The following is a 17,288-nucleotide window of genomic DNA, read 5'->3' as shown; positions in this document are numbered from 1 at the left end:
CTAGATCAGCAGTTTAGGTTCAGCTTAGCTGGGTGTCTCTGGATCAACGTGCTTCACGAGATTGAGGTCAAATTGCTGTGGAGGCTGCAGTCTTATCTAAAGGCTCGACTAAGGGAGTTTGTTTCCAAGCTCCCTCACAGCGTTGGCAGCAAGCAAGCCTCAGTTCCTCACTGGCTGTCGGCTGGAGAACTCAGTTCCTCAACATCTGGGCCTCTTTATAGGCTGCCTGAGTGTCCTCATGAGAAGACAGCTGGCTTCTCCCAGATGAAGTGATGAGAGAGAGAGAAAGAAGAGAATAAGAGAGGGAGAGAGAAATCAAGCAGCCCAGGATGGAGCCATCTATCACTTGGTGATAGCTTCACTTGAGATACCTTCACTTCTGCTGTATTCTATGGTCTCACAGACCAGTGCTAATACAATGTTGGAAGGAACTACACAAAAGTGTGAATCCCAGGAGCTGAGGATCATTGGGGCCATCTTGGAAGTTGGCTGTGAAAAAGGATAACTGTGACAGAATATACAGAGCCACTTAAAACAAATATTTTATCACATTTTCTGATTTCCTTGGGACTTCAATACCCGATAAGAAAGAAGTAGATGTGTCTGACTATTAAAGGGTGGGGATTGCAATAGAAGCTAGGTTATAGGGAGGAATGGTAGGAATGGTAGGGACATTGAAGACAAAATTGTTAAAGTTACCTTGCTGTGGACTGAATTGTGTTCCTTAAATTTGTATGTTGAATCCCTAACCCCCATTGTGATGGTATTTGGAGTTGGAGCCTCTGGGAGGTACTTGGATTTAGTAAGGTCATGAGAGTGGCAGCCTTCATGATGGGAGTAATGCCTTTATCAGAAGAGACACCAGAGAATTTGCTCATACAAATGTTCTTACTCATTCTCTCTCTCTTCATCTCTCTCTCTCTCTCTCTGTCTCTCCCCTACTGCCATGTGAGAACACAGCTTGAAGGTGGCTTCCAGCTTTAGGCAATTTTGGTAGTTGATGTTTTTCTAGGAATGTTTCCATTTCATATAGGTTATCTAATTTCTTGGCATGTGATTGTTTACAGTTTTTTTTTAATCCATTGTATTTCTGTAGGGTGGGTAATGTCCTTTCTTTCATTCCTGATTTTACTGAGTCTTGTCTATTTTTCTCTTGGCCAGTCTAGATTAAAGATTTGTCAATTTTGTTAATCTTTTCAAATAACCAACTTTTGGTTTTATTCATTTTTTTCTATTGTGTTTCTATTCTCTGTTTCATTTACTTCCACACTAATATTATTTCCTTCCTCTGCTAGCTGTGAGTTTAGTTTGCTCTTCTTTTTCTATATTCTCAAAAGGTAAGGTTATGGGACTGATTTGAGTTATTTAATATATAGAATAAATTCTCTTCTGCACACTGTTTTCACTGCATACCATAAGGTTTGGTAAGTTGTATTTTTATTTTCATTGATCTCAAGTTATTTTCTGATTTCCATTGTGATTTCTCCTTTGACCCATTGGTTATTTAGGAATGTGTTATTTAATTTCCACATATTTGTTAATTTCCCTTATGTTAGTTTCTAATTTCAACCCATTATGGTCAAAAAACACACTTTGTGTGATGAATTCTTTTATATTTATTGAGATTTGTTTTATGTCCTAGTATCTGGTATTTCCTGCAGAATGTTCCATATCCATTTGACATGAATGTGTATCCTGCCATTGTCGGGTGAAGTGTTTTCTCTATATATTTATATCTATGTAGATAGCTATATATCTCTCTATATAAATATAGACATATATGTATCTCTCCATATTTATATATCTATAGTTAGATATATCTATCTCTATCTCTTATCTATCTCTATATATGCACACAGAGATATAGATAGATAGATAGATAGATAGATAGATAGATAGATAGATGATAGATAGATAGATAGATAGATAGATAGATAGATAGATAGATAGATAGATAATATGTGAACTATCTTGGTTAATAGTGTTGTTCAAATCTTCTGTTACCTTGCTGATCTTCTCTTTAGTTGTTCTACCCATCACTGATAGTGAGGTATTGAAGTCTCCAATCAATATTGCTGAATGGTCTATTTCTCCCATAAATTCTGTCAAATAAGCTTCATGTATTTTGGGCCTCTGTTGTTAGATGCAAATATGTTTTTAAGTGCTGAATATTTTTGATAGATTGACTCATTATAAAATGTCTCTAGTAAAAAATTTTGTCTTAAAGTCTATTTTGTTTATATTACTAGCTACTAATTACAGTTATTCCTACTCTCTTTTGGTTAGTGTTTGCATGGTATATCTTTTTCCATCCTTTTATTTTCAATTCATTTTTTGTCTTTGAATCACAAGTGAATCTCTTATAGATACCATAGAGTTGTATCATTTTTATCCATTATGCCAATGTCAGCCTTTTAAGTAGAAATTTTAATCCATTTACATTTAAGTTAATTACTGATAGATAGATGTTATATGTGCCATTTTGCTGTTTGTTTCCTATGCCAAGTGATTTTTGTTCTATTCCTTCATTACAGTCATCTTCTGTGCTAGATATTTTCTAGTCTACCATTTTAATCCCTTGTAATTTATTTTACTATTTTTTATTTTCTAAGCAATTGCTCTAGAAATTGCAGGTAACACCTGAGCATTAAATAATCTAGTTCAAATTAATACCAATTTAATATTAATAGTATACAAAAAATTGCCACTGAAAAGCTTTGTTCTCTTGCTACTTCATGCTTTATTGTCACAAATTACATCTTTATAGATTTTGTTCCCTTGACATATACTAATAATTAGAGTTTTAAAAATAAGATAGAAATAAAAATGAGCTATAAACAAAAAAATATACTTTTATATTTACCTATGTAGTTACCTGTTCTAGTGCTCTTTATTTATTTATGTTGATTCACATTACTATCTAATATCCTTTAATTTCACCCTAACAAGCTTCTTTAGTGTTTTTGTAGGGAAGATCTGCTAATAAAAAACTCTCTTGGCTTTTGTTTATCTGTGAATATTTCAATTTCTCTTTCATTTTTAAAGGATAGCTCTACCAGATAGAGAAGTCTGTCGATCTTTCTCTATCAACACTTTGAATATGTCACCTTACTGTCTTCTGGCCTCCATATTTTGATGAGAAATCATTTGTTAATCTTATTGAGGATCCTTTGTAGGTGATTTGTTGTTTGTCTTGTTGGTTTCAAGATTCTTTGTCTTTGAGTATCAAGAGTTGATTGCAATTTCTCTGTATGTGAATTTGAGTGTACCCTACTCGAAGTTTATTGAGCTTCTTGTATGTGCAGATTAGTTTTTCATCAAATTTGGGACATTTCGGCCACTATTTCTTCAAATACTCTTCCTGATCCTTCTCCTCTCCTTCTGGGATGATAGATAGATTAGATGATAGATAGATGATAGATAGATAGATAGATAGATAGATAGATAGATAGATAGATTATAGATATAGATATAGATATAGATAGATACATATGTTGGTCTGCTTAATGGTGTCCCACAGATCACTGAGGATTTGTTCATTTTTCTTCATTCTTTTTTCTTTGTCTTCCTCAAACTTGATAATCTCAGTTAACCTATCTTCAGGTTCATTGACTCATTCTTCTGCATGCTCAAATATGCTGTTGAGCCCCTCCAGTGAATCTTGCATTTCAATTGTTATGCTTTTCAATTCCAGAATTTCTATTCTTTTAAATAATTTTCTTTATTGACATTCTCTATTTCATGAGACATTATTATCAGATTTTTCTTTAGTTTTTTAGGCATGGCTTTATTTAGGTCTTTTAACATATTTAAAATAGCTGATTTAAAGTCATCGTCCAATGAACCCAATGTCTGGGATTCCTCCAGGATAGTTTTATTGTTTTATTGACTGCTTTCTTTCCCCTGTGTGTGTATGAGCCATACTTTTTTTTTTTTTTTTTGAGACAGAGTCTTGCTCTGTTGCCCAGGCTGGAGTGCAATGGTACAGTCTTGGCTCACAGCAACCTCCACCTCCCAGGTTCAAGTGATTCTCCTGCCTCAGAGTCTCGAGTAGCTGGGATTACAGGCATACATCACCACATTTTTGTATTTTTAGTAGAGATGGGGTTTCGCCAAGTTGGCCAGGCTGGTCTTGAACTCCTAACCTCAGGTGATCTTCCCGCCTCGGCCTCCCAAAGTGCTGGGATTACAGGTGTGAGTCACTGCACCTGGCCCATACTTTCTTGTTTCTTTGTATACCTTGTAAATTTGGGGTTAAAAATTGGACATTTAAAAGTATATAATATGGCAACTCTGGAAATCAGATTATCTTCCCTCCCCAGAGTTTTTGTTGTTGCTGCTTTTAGTTTTTACTGTGTTCCTTATTTAGTAACTTCTCTGGAATAATAATTATTATTCTTATTATTATCTTATTATTATTCCAGAGAATAATAATAAAGTCTATATTATCTCTCATGTATGGCCACTGAAGTCTCTGCTCAGTTAGCTTATGGTTAGCTACTAATTGGACAGAATGTGCCTAAAATATCTAGAACCATTAAATCTCCTAATATTTACTGACAGGCTCTGTGTATGTGTTGGGACATGCTTTCAACATTCATTCAGCCAGGTGGTTTTCAACTCTGCTTTAATTTCACTTTCTACTTGCAAAGAGTCTCAAGATCAACCAGTCATGAGTGTTTGGTTTCTTCTCAGGTATTTGCTGTGCATGCACACAGCCCTATACCTGCACATGACCTTCCATATTTCTAGGGATATACTGGAGCTTTTAAAGTCCTTATGGACATCTAGCCAGGCGCAGTGGTTCACACCTGTGATCCCAGCACTTTGGAAGGCAAAGGCAGGTGGATCACTTGAGGTCAGGAGTTTGAGACCAGCCTGTCCAACATGGTAAAACCCCGTCTCTACTAAAAATATAAAAAATTAGCCAGGCATGGTGGTGCGCACATGTAGTCCCAGCTATTCAGGAAGCTGAGGCAGGAGAATCACTTGGACCTGGGAGGCAGAGATTGCAATGAGCCAAGATTGCACCACTGCACTCCAGCATGGATGACAGAGGGAAACACTGACTGAAAAAAAAATAAAAATAAAAATAATTTTTTAAAAATAAAGTCCTTATGGACATCTAATTCCTCAGCCTTTTCTTTTGAGCTTTTTGGTCAGTGTATTGTTTGCCCTAGCTGTTATCCATTGCCTCAAGTAGCTGTGACACTAAAACATTCAACAAACAATCCCTGGGAAGAGGATTTTAACTCTGCTAAGTTTGAGGTAAAATAATGACTAGTCTTTTGAGTGGGGTCTTCCAGGGAACTACCAGACAGTCAAAACAATGACAATTCTTTGGGAATGAATTATTTTACTGCTTCCATCAGTACCAAAATTGTGAGATGTTATTTTTAAGTGGCCACTGAGCTGGGGAGGGAGATGGGACTAGGGTAAGTTAAAACAATAACTACAAAGCTGACTGTTCTTACTAAGATCCAGCTATGTTACATTTTTATATTCTTTTTCTTTTATTTCTTTTTTTTTTTTTGCTATTTATCTTGTTTTTTGCATAAATGCCCCAAGGAGTTCTGCAAGTCAGAGTTCTGAAAAAAGTTGATTCTGGCTATTTTTTCCAGTTTTTTAACTGCTATGATGGACAGGGACATTTTTGAAGGTCCTTACTCTGCCGTTTTCACTGACCCATCTTGTAAAGCTTCAGTTATCATGAAAATCTTCAAATGTGAACCAATTATGTCCCTCCAAATTCCAGATCAAAATGTGCTGTAGTTTGAGATAGCATTTTAAATGTATATTCTACAGAATGATAGCTTCATACATGTTAGTTGAAAGTCCCATAATCAAGTAAGTTATAAAACACTGGGCTGAACAATGTTTAATAAACTTCTTTATTGCAAGACTTCTCGGTGATTTTGATATATGGGTCATCTATTATAAATCTCTATTCGGAAGATAATGTGCAACATTTCTCAAATTTACTTAACCATGAAACTATTTTTATCTTCAGGGTGCTTTGTGGGACTGGTTTTCCAATGATTAAAATGGAAACATACTATCATGGAATGTCATTCCTGTTCCACAAGATCCTATAGTTTATCCTTGCACTGTCTAATATCATAGCCATTAGCCATATGTGGATCTTGATCACTTGAAATATGGTCCACCTGAATTTAGATGTGCTATAAATATGAAATATCCACTACATTGTGAGCATTTAGTACAAAAAAAATAAAAGGTCTAATATTGTTTATGTTGATTATATGTTAAAATGATAATATTTCAAATGTATTAGGTTAAAGTAAAATATATTATTAAAATTATTTTCATGTTTCCTTTTTTCAATGTAGCTACTAGAAAATTTTAAATTACACATGTGGATTGATTTATATTTCCATTGAAAATACATTTCTAGAGCCTTCCTGGGAATTTCTTCTCATTTTATGAAACCAGTTCAAAACCTGTATTTTATTTATCAACTCTGGAAATTTACAGATATGTTTCCTTGTCTTTTAAAAGTCAGGTGTATATAATATCAAAGAGAGAACTCATTAGATTTCCTTAATATTAAGTTTTCTTTTAAAAAAATTCTGATAATCAGCACATGAGCAAAATACAATGAGGGTATTTAAAAAGAAGAGTCTGGATAGTGTACAACTCCTGCTCTGGGGTTGGCACTTCCAGTTATTACATGGGACAGTGATACTGAATTACATATTGGTGTTTTAACAAGGGGCCTAGCTAATTAACATTACTTACAGGAATGACATACACCCTGGTAGTGATTCTTAGGCTACTCGTTTCTCTTTTTCTCATATTATAGTTTTTACTTTACTCAACAATAATTAAGGTAGCCTCATGTCCAAGCATAACTGGGAATCTCCCTCAGATTGGTGAATGTAGGGTCCCTGGAAATTACTGCAGTAATCTCTATTGGAAGAGAGGCCTATTAGTTCCAATATCCTGGGAAAGGGCAATTAGGACCCTTATGGTTTGAGAATTTAAAAGGAGATGCTACCTGGGGAGGAAGAAAGATGGCAGTTCTGGAACCACTAGTTGACAAGTGCCAGACCAGTTGTAATCAGTCAACTAATATCCTAGAAGGTAGCAGTATAAGGGAATTAAGGAATTAAACACCAGTAGTTACAGTCTTAATACCTCAGTCTTGGGGCACACTGCTTGGAACTGAGATAGTGAGATGAATCTCAATGAACCCAGTTGGCTCGAGTAAAGCATCACTGAAGCAGAGGACTCTGGAATCTGGTGAATCATGAATCTTCAGCATCACCCCTATGGCAGCAGGAAGCAATGGCAGTAGAGGACTAATGGGATTTCAGTCTCTTCACTTGGGTGAAGCTGGATAGACCCTTCCCACCTTAGACTATGTTGCCCCAAGGGGTCTAGTATAATTTAGTGAGAAGGTAAACCAGAGAGGAAGAAAATGGATTTCCTATAAATGAAGCAGAAATTGCTTAAGTAAACAATTAATTATAAAATTAAAGATATATGACCATATTTTAATTCGAAGTTTATAGAGCAGTTCATACCAAACTATACAAAATACCTAATTTGTATATATTCCCCTTACAAAATAACCCTCTTTACATTTGAGTGAATAAATCTCCTTCCTTCATACTTCCATTTATCATGTATTTTCTCCATTTAGGAATCTATAGATGTTCCTTTGGCCTATCTTATCATAGTCTACACTAGAGACTCACAGGTGCCCATAAAATGATAAAATGAAATGAATAACTAATTCATGATCCCTTTTCTTAAAGCAACTAGATTTTTAAAAAGTATATAATCTGTAAGTTTCCTACCCTCTTTTGCTTATCCCTATAGAGCTCAGGTCCAGATACTTGAGCTGGTGACAGCTCCATGCCAGCACATGGATTCCTGCATTGGTAATCTGTCAGCAACCACTCACATCGAGATACCTAGAGTGTAAGTAAAAAGGACTTAATAGAGGCTTTTCACAAGTGGGCACACTTAGCTTCCCTTCTCCTATCTGTAGAACAAGAATTGGACAACCAGCTGAGAGGACGCTTCAGTGGAGTTTGCTGTTATAAAGAAGAAACATACCAGTGCAATTCCAGTCACATTGTGCCTTGCCACAAGTCTCCCTTTTCTAAGCAAGAAAAGAATTCTGTTTTCTATCCTCCCCACATCTGCTTGGTCAAACACCATGAACTCTAAATATCTAGAGAAGTTTAGCCTTCCCTAGATTTTCATAGAATTTTATGATCATAACAGTGATCTAAGATTGCAAGAATGATCTAAAAAAAGACATTAAGGATAATATAAACAAGATTTCTATGGGCAGAGTTCAAATAAAACTGAACTATTTTTGCTGACTTCATTTACGTATATTCTAAGTATCAAAATCGAGAAAAAGAATCAAGAATTTCCTAAATGAAAAACTATTTAAGAAATCATTGTTGAATTTTTATAGGAACAAAATAGCTTCAGCTTTCATAATAGAGAAGAGCTTTGTATATAAAAATCTATGCCGCTATAATAATAACTATATTACTACCTTTTCACTCTTTATATCTGCCTGGCTTAGATGGTACCCAGGGCTAGGAACTTGTAACAAGGGATGGAATTTCCTGCCTTTTATTTCCTTTTCCTCCTTCTAAACGCAAGAGGACGTTTTGGGGGAATGGAAAGTTTATCAGGAGGGTTCAGGTGCTGGGTTCAAAAGTGCTCGCAATGCATTCCAGAATGCAATTCTCTTCCCTCTTAGAATATTAGGATGCAAACTTCTATAGCAGCAGAATGTCCTTACCTTAACAATATTGCATATTAAAGATTAAAACTTCTTAAGGAGAAAAAATAGGATGCGCAGCAAGATGACTTGATGTTGAGGCCTACACTGCCATTTACTAATTAGCCAAATTTGGTCAAGTTACTTCATTCTTTTGAGCCGCCGTTTCCTCTGGAAAAATAAATGAGATTAACTACTTAAGAGTTGGAGTTGTTTTGATGATTAAATATGTGTGTCCATAAAATTGCTAATCAAATAAAAGGTAAAATTATTTGAAAATGCCTTGTCTAAATTCCCAAACCACAGAATCATTGAGTCTAATCGAATGGTTAACTTACACCACTAAATTCCTGCATGATTTGTTGGGCAGCCACAGAAACAGGCTAATAATGCTACATCATATAAAATAGGAGGTTCTTTTTTCAGTGTCCTTTGTAGCTCTGTAATTTTGGATTGTAAGAAAGAGGGGAAAGGATATAAGATGGGAATAAATTAAGCAAATCGTGTTGTGGCTTAGACTCTTTAAAAGAACACCTTTAATGCTATACCTTTCTCTGGTGCACACTCAAGGGTAAGTGGGCTTCTGTTATAGTGGGCATTTATGACCACTTTGCCTTCATTTACCTCTTCACATCATCCCAGTTCTCATCCTTATTTGATGGTGAAAGGAAGAAATCGTTAAATCATTTATTGATATTGCAAGACAGGCCCATTAGGAATATACAATGGCCACAGTGCCCTTGTTAAAATTATATTATAGATTTTCCTTCAAAAAACCTGCCTTTGGTCAAACAAAATGTCACATATCCCAAACCTCATGTCTATTTCTTCCCAATTCATTCTATTCCATTCAGTATTGATGGGTCAGGTCACTTCACAGAGTGATGCTGACTGCTCTACCAAAACAAAAAAGGATCAGACAGAATCCCAGCTGGCTTCTCAGCCAGTGACCATTTCTAATTTATCCATCAAACAGAGAGTATTGGTTATTCGGGTGATTTAAATAAAGAAAAATCAAAAGACCAAACCCATCATCTTAAAGAACAATGGGATACCTTTGCTGGGGTCTGGTTAAGATGCTTACACATGAAAAAGTACCTGAGGGCTCGCATATTAGTGCTGATTTCCACCAAGCTCATGCCTGTTACTTGAGGGCAGGAGCTGAGAACCAGGTTGTCCAGTTAAGAACACTGTGTCACGGTGAGAAGGGTGAGCTGATCCCTCACCTACAGGAGGAAACAAGGACTTGTTTTCTTTTTTTTTTTCTTTTATTATACTTTAAGTTTTAGGGTACATGTGCACAATGTGCAGGTTTGTTACATATGTATACCTGTGCCATGTTGGTGTGCTGCACCCATTAACTCGTCATTTAACATTAGGTATATCTCCTAATGCTATCCCTCCCCCCTTCCCCCACCCCACAACAGGCCCCGGTGTGTGATGTTCCCCCTTCCTGTGTCCATGTGTTCTTATTGTTCAATTCCCACCTATGAGTGAGAACATGCAGTGTTTAGTTTTTTGTCCTTGCAATAGTTTGCTGAGAATGGTGGTTTCCAGCTTCATCCATGTCCCTACAAAGGACATGAACTCATCACTTTTTATGGCTGCATAGTATTCCATGGTGTATGTGTGCCACATTTTCTTAATCCAGTCTATCGTTGTTGGACATTTGGGTTGGTTCCAAGTCTTTGCTATGTTGAATAGTGCTGCAGTAAACATACGTGTGCATGTGTCTTTATAGCAGCATGATTTATAATCCTTTGGGTATATACCCGGTAATGGAATGGCTAGGTCAAATGGTATTTCTAGTTCTAGATCCCTGAGGAATCACCACACTGACTTCCACAATGGTTGAACTAGTTTACAGTCCCACCAACAGTGTAAAAGTGTTCCTATTTCTCCACATCTTCTCCAGCACCTGTGGTTTCCTGACTTTTTAATGATCGCCATTCTAACTGGTGTGGCATGGGCAAGGACTTAATGTCTAAAACACCAAAAGCAATGGCGACAAAAGCCAAAATTGACAAATGGGATCTAATTAAACTAAAGAGCTTCTGCACAGCAAAAGAAACTACCATCAGAGTGAACAGGCAACTTACAGAATGGAAGAAAATTTTTGCAATCTACTCATCTGACAAAAGGCTAATATCCAGAATCTACAATGAACTCAAACAAATTTACAAGAAAAAAACAAACAACCCCATCAACAAGTGGGCGAAGAATATGAACAGACACTTCTCAAAAGAAGACATTTATGCAGCCAAAAGACACATGAAAAAATGCTCATCATCACTGGCCATCAGAGAAATGCAAATCAAAACCACAATGAGATACCATCTCACACCAGTTAGAATGGACTTGTTTTCAAGTTCAGGTCTTTCTGCACACAGAGGACAGGGCAATAAATCAAGTGTGCTAGAGGCATGATATGAATTTGTGCAGATGAGTTAGCATCGTCATCATCATCATTGTCATCGTCATCATCATCATATTTATAGTTCCCAGTTGAGAAGTGCCTAAGTATGCCAGATTCCTAGGTAGGCCTTTTATAGGCGCTAGTTCTAGTGCTTACAATAGTCCTATAAAATAGATGTTATTTCTTATTTCTTACAAATAAGAAAATTGTGAGTCTGGGAGTTAAATATCTCATTGAGGTTATCCCTAAGTAAATGACAAAGCTACAGTCAAATCTAGAGCTGATGGCTCCAGAGTCCATACTGAATGAACTTTCAGTTGAGAACTAAACTAATAAGAGTCAGTCATCTTATGCAAGCACCCAGGTTCTCTATTAATACAATCAGCAACTAAGAGAGACTTAATAATACTAGCCAATTCCATATAATGTAAGATTCTAAGATTAATAACAAGTTTAGGCCTAATAGGTTTCATTTATAATTATTATTAGAATAAAATGAGTTATAAAACACTAAGAAATTGAAGTGTTATTAAAAGATCAAAATATACTGAACTGGAAGATTATAAACATAGGAAAAATCAAATCTAACCTATGATTAATCTCACGATTTTATGTGATTTTTCTGCTTAGTTTAACTACTGTTTACTATGTTTATATTTTTAACCCTCATGTTTATGACTACTTTCTACTCTGTTGACAGAAAGATTTTATTTATCTCCCTAATACCATTATAATCATAAAATTATTAAGTGCCTAATTGCAACTAAGATGATGTATTAGTCCATTCTCACACTGCTGATAAAGGCATACCCAAGATTGAGTAATTTAAAAAAGAAAGAGGTTTAATTGACTCACAGTTCCACATGGCTGGGGAGGCTTCACAATCATGGTGGAAGGCAAGGAGGAGCAAAGTCACATCTTACATGGCAGCAGGCAAAGAGGGAGCTTGTGCAGGGAATTCTCATTTATAAAACCATTAGATCTTGTGATACTTATTCACTACCATGAGAACAGGAGGGGAGAAAACCCCCCATGATTCCATTATCTCCATCTGGCCCCACCCTTAACACATGGGGATTATTACAATTCAAGGTGAGATTTGGGTGGTGACACAGAGCCAAACCATATCAGATGGTTCTAGGAACTGAACACAGACCCAGATATTTTCCTCTCATAATTTATAATAGAGCAGGATCTGAGAATAGTGGCTTCTTGTAGATGTACACGCCCACAGAGAAAGGATTATCAAATCCTCTATATCCTTCATCCACCCTGACATCTATCTCTTTCTGTATATCTATATTTATTATATATCCTATCTATCCATATATCTATGATGTCTCATTATTATGCTGTAATATTCCCTGTACCTGTTTTAGTCTGATTTAAGTGCACATATATATACTTATGCTCTCTATATAAGTGACTACAAAAGCCCACTTTTAAAACCTTAAACTCCAAAGGCTGAAATCTCAAGGGCAAAGTTAGCATATTTTTCTTCCATAATGACTCTTTTAAGAACTTATTGAAAAGCTTGGCATTCAGAGAACATCACAGAAAGGGTCTGATGTTCCAGGGCATAAAAAGATGGAAAATCACAGGCGAGATCCTGTTCACCATACCATGTTATGCTAAGTTATTTTCTCATATACGCAGGTGATCCACCCTTTAAGGTAATTTTATGTAAGAGAAAGTCAAACTTATGTAGCAGGCAAATCAGGAAGTAGCTGTTCATTTTACAAATAATGTGAGGCATAGTTCCTAAATATAACAAGCCCTCACTCAGTAGTTAAAATGAGACTTGATTCACAACATTTCAATTTATACATAATTTGCTATGAGATGGCCTTGATGACCTGGTCTCAGCCTAGTCCTTAGCACACATTTATGAAGCACTGACCTTGTCACAGGAACTGTGCTTTGCTTGGTGAGCAGCACCTGGAGCACCCCCAAAGATATTTTTGGGGTGGCCTCTAAATTGGTGAGCTTGCATACATTAGTGCCAGAATCTGCAGAATCCCCATTGGAAAATAAAAATCAGAGAGTCATGGAAGTGCTTTTCCCATATTATGCTTAAAGTAACTAAGTGACCTCAAATATTATGGTGATACAGCACTTATGAAACAAGATGCAAATAATTTAAGTAGTAGCACAGCATCCATCATCTTATTTAAGATATCAAGCAATCCAACATTATGTACATACTGTTAATTTAAGAGTTTTTCGTGCATTTAAAGTGAATGTCTAGAAATTGAGTAAGATTAAGCTACTGTTGCTGTGTGTTTTGCAGTTTTGAGTGAGAACAGACTAAGAATGAGACTTTATTTCTTCCCAGGACTTTGAGCTTGTGAAAGACTTTCCCAAACATATCTAAATACATCATCTAGCAAGCTGAGAACAGACTTTCAACTTTTAATGAATAACTTCTTTCAAGTATATGACATTTCTATTAAAAAGGAAAAGAAATATAATATTGTTCTCTCATTGCTTCTTCAGACAGCACTGAAGGCAAGAACAGTTCAGAGCCCAAGATGAAGCTAGTAAAAGATAAAACTGAACTCGTAAAATTTTTCATTCAGCTGCTTACATCTGAACATCTTTTCACTGGCTTTCAACCAACCAGTATCACAAAGCTTACAAAAGTCACATGGTGATCATCTGTTCTCAGCCAGAAATACTCTCCACTCTAAATTCACAGAATATTATGTGAATCAATATTCAATTTATGAAAATCAGCCCATCTCATTGTCATATCATTTTTAACTAATCATATTTGGAAGGAGAAGTACACTCCCTCTCCTTTCATACAGAAGGAAGTCAGTGGGATTTCATGATAACAAATCAGAAAGCCTGGTTCCATGCTCACTAGCTTTGTGACCTGTACCATACCTCTTGCAACTCCTAGAACCTCAATCATTCTGCCTGCAAATTGGACATGCTGCTACTTCTGACACAGGGAAGAGAGGAAGTTAATGAAATAATAACACCTGCCTTGTACAGTTCCTGGAACATAGAATGGGCTCAATAAATGATAACTATTATCATTGTTATTATCTCTTATGTTTTTCATAGTTTTATTGATTCCTGTAAATGTTAGTTCAGTTACACAAATGGCAAAAGATTCAGTTGACTGGTCAACTATTAGGTATATTACCTACTAAATAGCGATGTTTCCTTAGGAGAATTATATTTGCTCCTCCAGTTTCAAATATTTATTTTTTTGAGTAGTCATAATCCAATGTGCAAACCCTTCTTATCACACAGATACTAGGAGATTCTGTCCCCCTTTAAATGTGCATTTCAGTTCATTACTTCACGATGACATGAGAAAACTACAAAAGCATTACTAGCCTTATATTCTGGCAATATAGAAACAGGGAGACCACTGAAAAAGTCAGTCTGAGTCCAGAAAGTCTCACCATTTTGAAGACAGCAACATTAAGCACAGTTACCTCTCATAAATTTTCCAGGCTCCTGACCAGGCAGGCCTCAGAAACCTTGGGGACGCTCCCGATGTTCAGGGTCTACAGGTGCGGACATTGCAGGGCCAAGGACCCTACACTCCTGGTGGTAAGAGCAAGGCAGCCAAATACTTCTATTTTGTGAGGACTGACAAAGAAAAAAAATTGTGAAATATCATACTGTGCACCCTGATCCACTATGCATGAGCAGATCACTAAAGTTACTTGAACAATATTTTTATTTTTCCATGGTGGAAAGCCTGCATTATAAAGTCACATTTGAGAAGTTAATATATAGTGCCGATAAGGTGAAAAGAGTGTGTAAATGATTCAATGAACGGATAAAATTCTCTAGGCATGTTATCTTCAGCACATACACACCACGTTGATTCTCGTTATTCATTGTAATTAACCTTCCATACGTTGCTGTGAACACTGAATTAGTGAATACCGAACCATAGCTCTCATGGGAAAAACAGTTAAGTTCTTGCAACATTTTCATCTCTGGTCACAACATTTTCATCAATCAATCAATATATAACCTTGTTTTATGTGTGTTTCTGTTTAGTGACCATTTATTTAACATATCTTGTTGATTCACTACCACTGAACTCATGGCCAATGGCACTATAGCTCACGCCTGAGGGAAGCTTCTCTAACACATATGTTTTCTCTGTAAGGCACATCACAGCCTTCTTGCACTCAGAAACACCTAGTACTTCAGTACTATGTTTTGGGACTATTTTAAACAGTGAAATAACAAAAAACACAAAATGTGAAAAAAAAAAAAAAAAAGGTGGCACAAATGTGAAGGAGACATTTCTTGTTGATACAGAGTTTCAGGCTTGTTGCCCAGGCTGGAGTGCATTGGCATGATCTCAGCTCACTGCAACCTGCGCCTGTGGGTTCAAGAGATTCTCCTGCCTCAGCCTCCCAAGTATCTGGGATTACAGGCGCCCACCACCACGCCCAGGTACTTTTTTGTATTTTTAGTAGAGACAGGGTTTCACCATATTGGCCAGACTGGTCTCGAATTCCTGACCTCAGGTGATTCACCCGCATTGGCCTCTCAGAGGACATTTCTCTACTGTATAAGAGCAGAAACAAAAAGGCAAAGCCTCGTCTTGTTGGACCTCAGCTGCAAATACACACCTTAAGCGACTCAGCTTTGTTGCTGCCCTGCACATGTCTGCAAATGGCCACAAAAGGACCTTGTGTATTGATATGGGGGTTACACATATGCTTTAGAAAGCAGTCAAATTTGCAGGTGTGGAAAAGAGAGTTTCTCATACTCATAGCTCCTGAGAGGAGAGAACATGCTACATCACGCAGGGCTACACACAGTTTCAGGCAGGAGGCAGAGGGAACGAGGGAAAAACGTGGGCAAGAGCCTTCAATGTGGTTCCCACTGGAAGACAGACACAGGAGAGGCAGGGTAAGCAGGCTTAAGATTGGCTAGTTTGAGTAATTTCGCCAGGCTCTGGGGCACAAGGGCCACCCCTGGTTGTCTGGTACCCTGCCCTGGGGTGATGAGGATGGATGGGTAGTAGCTTGGAAAGATAACAGCTAGATAAAGGAGGTAGTTAGGGGGTACAAGACTTGGATTGGTTGGGAAAGCACATTTGTAGCTGAGTCCTTTGCTGTCTCTAGGAATTGGCTAGTCCTGGGAGGGACAGTCTCTTCAGAGTCGGCATGACCCCAGATGTCAAAACATCAGAATAAAAAGCCATGCTTAGTGTTCATCTGCAGGGGCCACTTCCCTCTGGCCCTCCTCCTCCTTCAGTGGGTCCCCAGTTATCACACAACCAAAAGAAGGGATCCTCTGCTCTGAGCATTTGAAGTCAAATACCCAAGGCAGCAGCCTTTTGCTTGATATGGTCACACATACTGCAGAGTGTAAAGCTGAGTCAAGTGTTTGTAGGAGGCCCGGGCTTGAAACCCATTGTCATCATTCAGTAGTCCCTGAGAATATCATTTAGCCACCTGGAACCTCTGAGGTTCTTTTAAACAATCTGCTTATTAGTGATGATCATATCTACCAAATTTTTATGATAACTAATAATGAGATAAGGCACTTTAAGACTATAAAGGAGTAGGTAAGTGTTAGTATTTATAGTTATTTTAACAACATAAAACAGATTGACAGAGGTGAAAACTGAAGTGTTTCTGAGTGAAATAATATATTTGGGATTTGCTTTAAATTATTCCAGCAAACGGACAAAAAAGTGAAAGGGATTGACTTTTCAATATTTGAAAAAAATATTGGTTATTATTAAAGGTGTATGATGGGTATAGGGCAATTAATTCTAAAATTGTCCTTTTGAGTATTCATGAATGTTTGCATAATAAAAAATTCTTAATGCAGAGTGAAAGACACAGAAAAAAAGAGGTATTATATATTAGCAATCATTGGAGAATTACTATTATATAAAAACCCAAACACTATTGTATAAGACTTATTTTTATGATTGTGAATCAAAAGCCCATCCTCTTTCCTTAGTCCCCTAGATTGCTAAGATGACTTGATCTTTTCACTAGTTCCAAATATCTACAGGCTAATATTGACTTAGGTTAATCAAATTCTTGTTATAATACATTTGTATTAAGCAATAGAATTCCTAATGGTAAAACTATAATCAAC

This window comes from Symphalangus syndactylus, chromosome 3 (assembly GCF_028878055.3).
Source record: "Symphalangus syndactylus isolate Jambi chromosome 3, NHGRI_mSymSyn1-v2.1_pri, whole genome shotgun sequence".
In the NCBI taxonomy this organism is placed as follows: Eukaryota; Metazoa; Chordata; class Mammalia; order Primates; family Hylobatidae; genus Symphalangus; species Symphalangus syndactylus.
Note: the sequence above shows the minus strand (reverse complement) of the source record.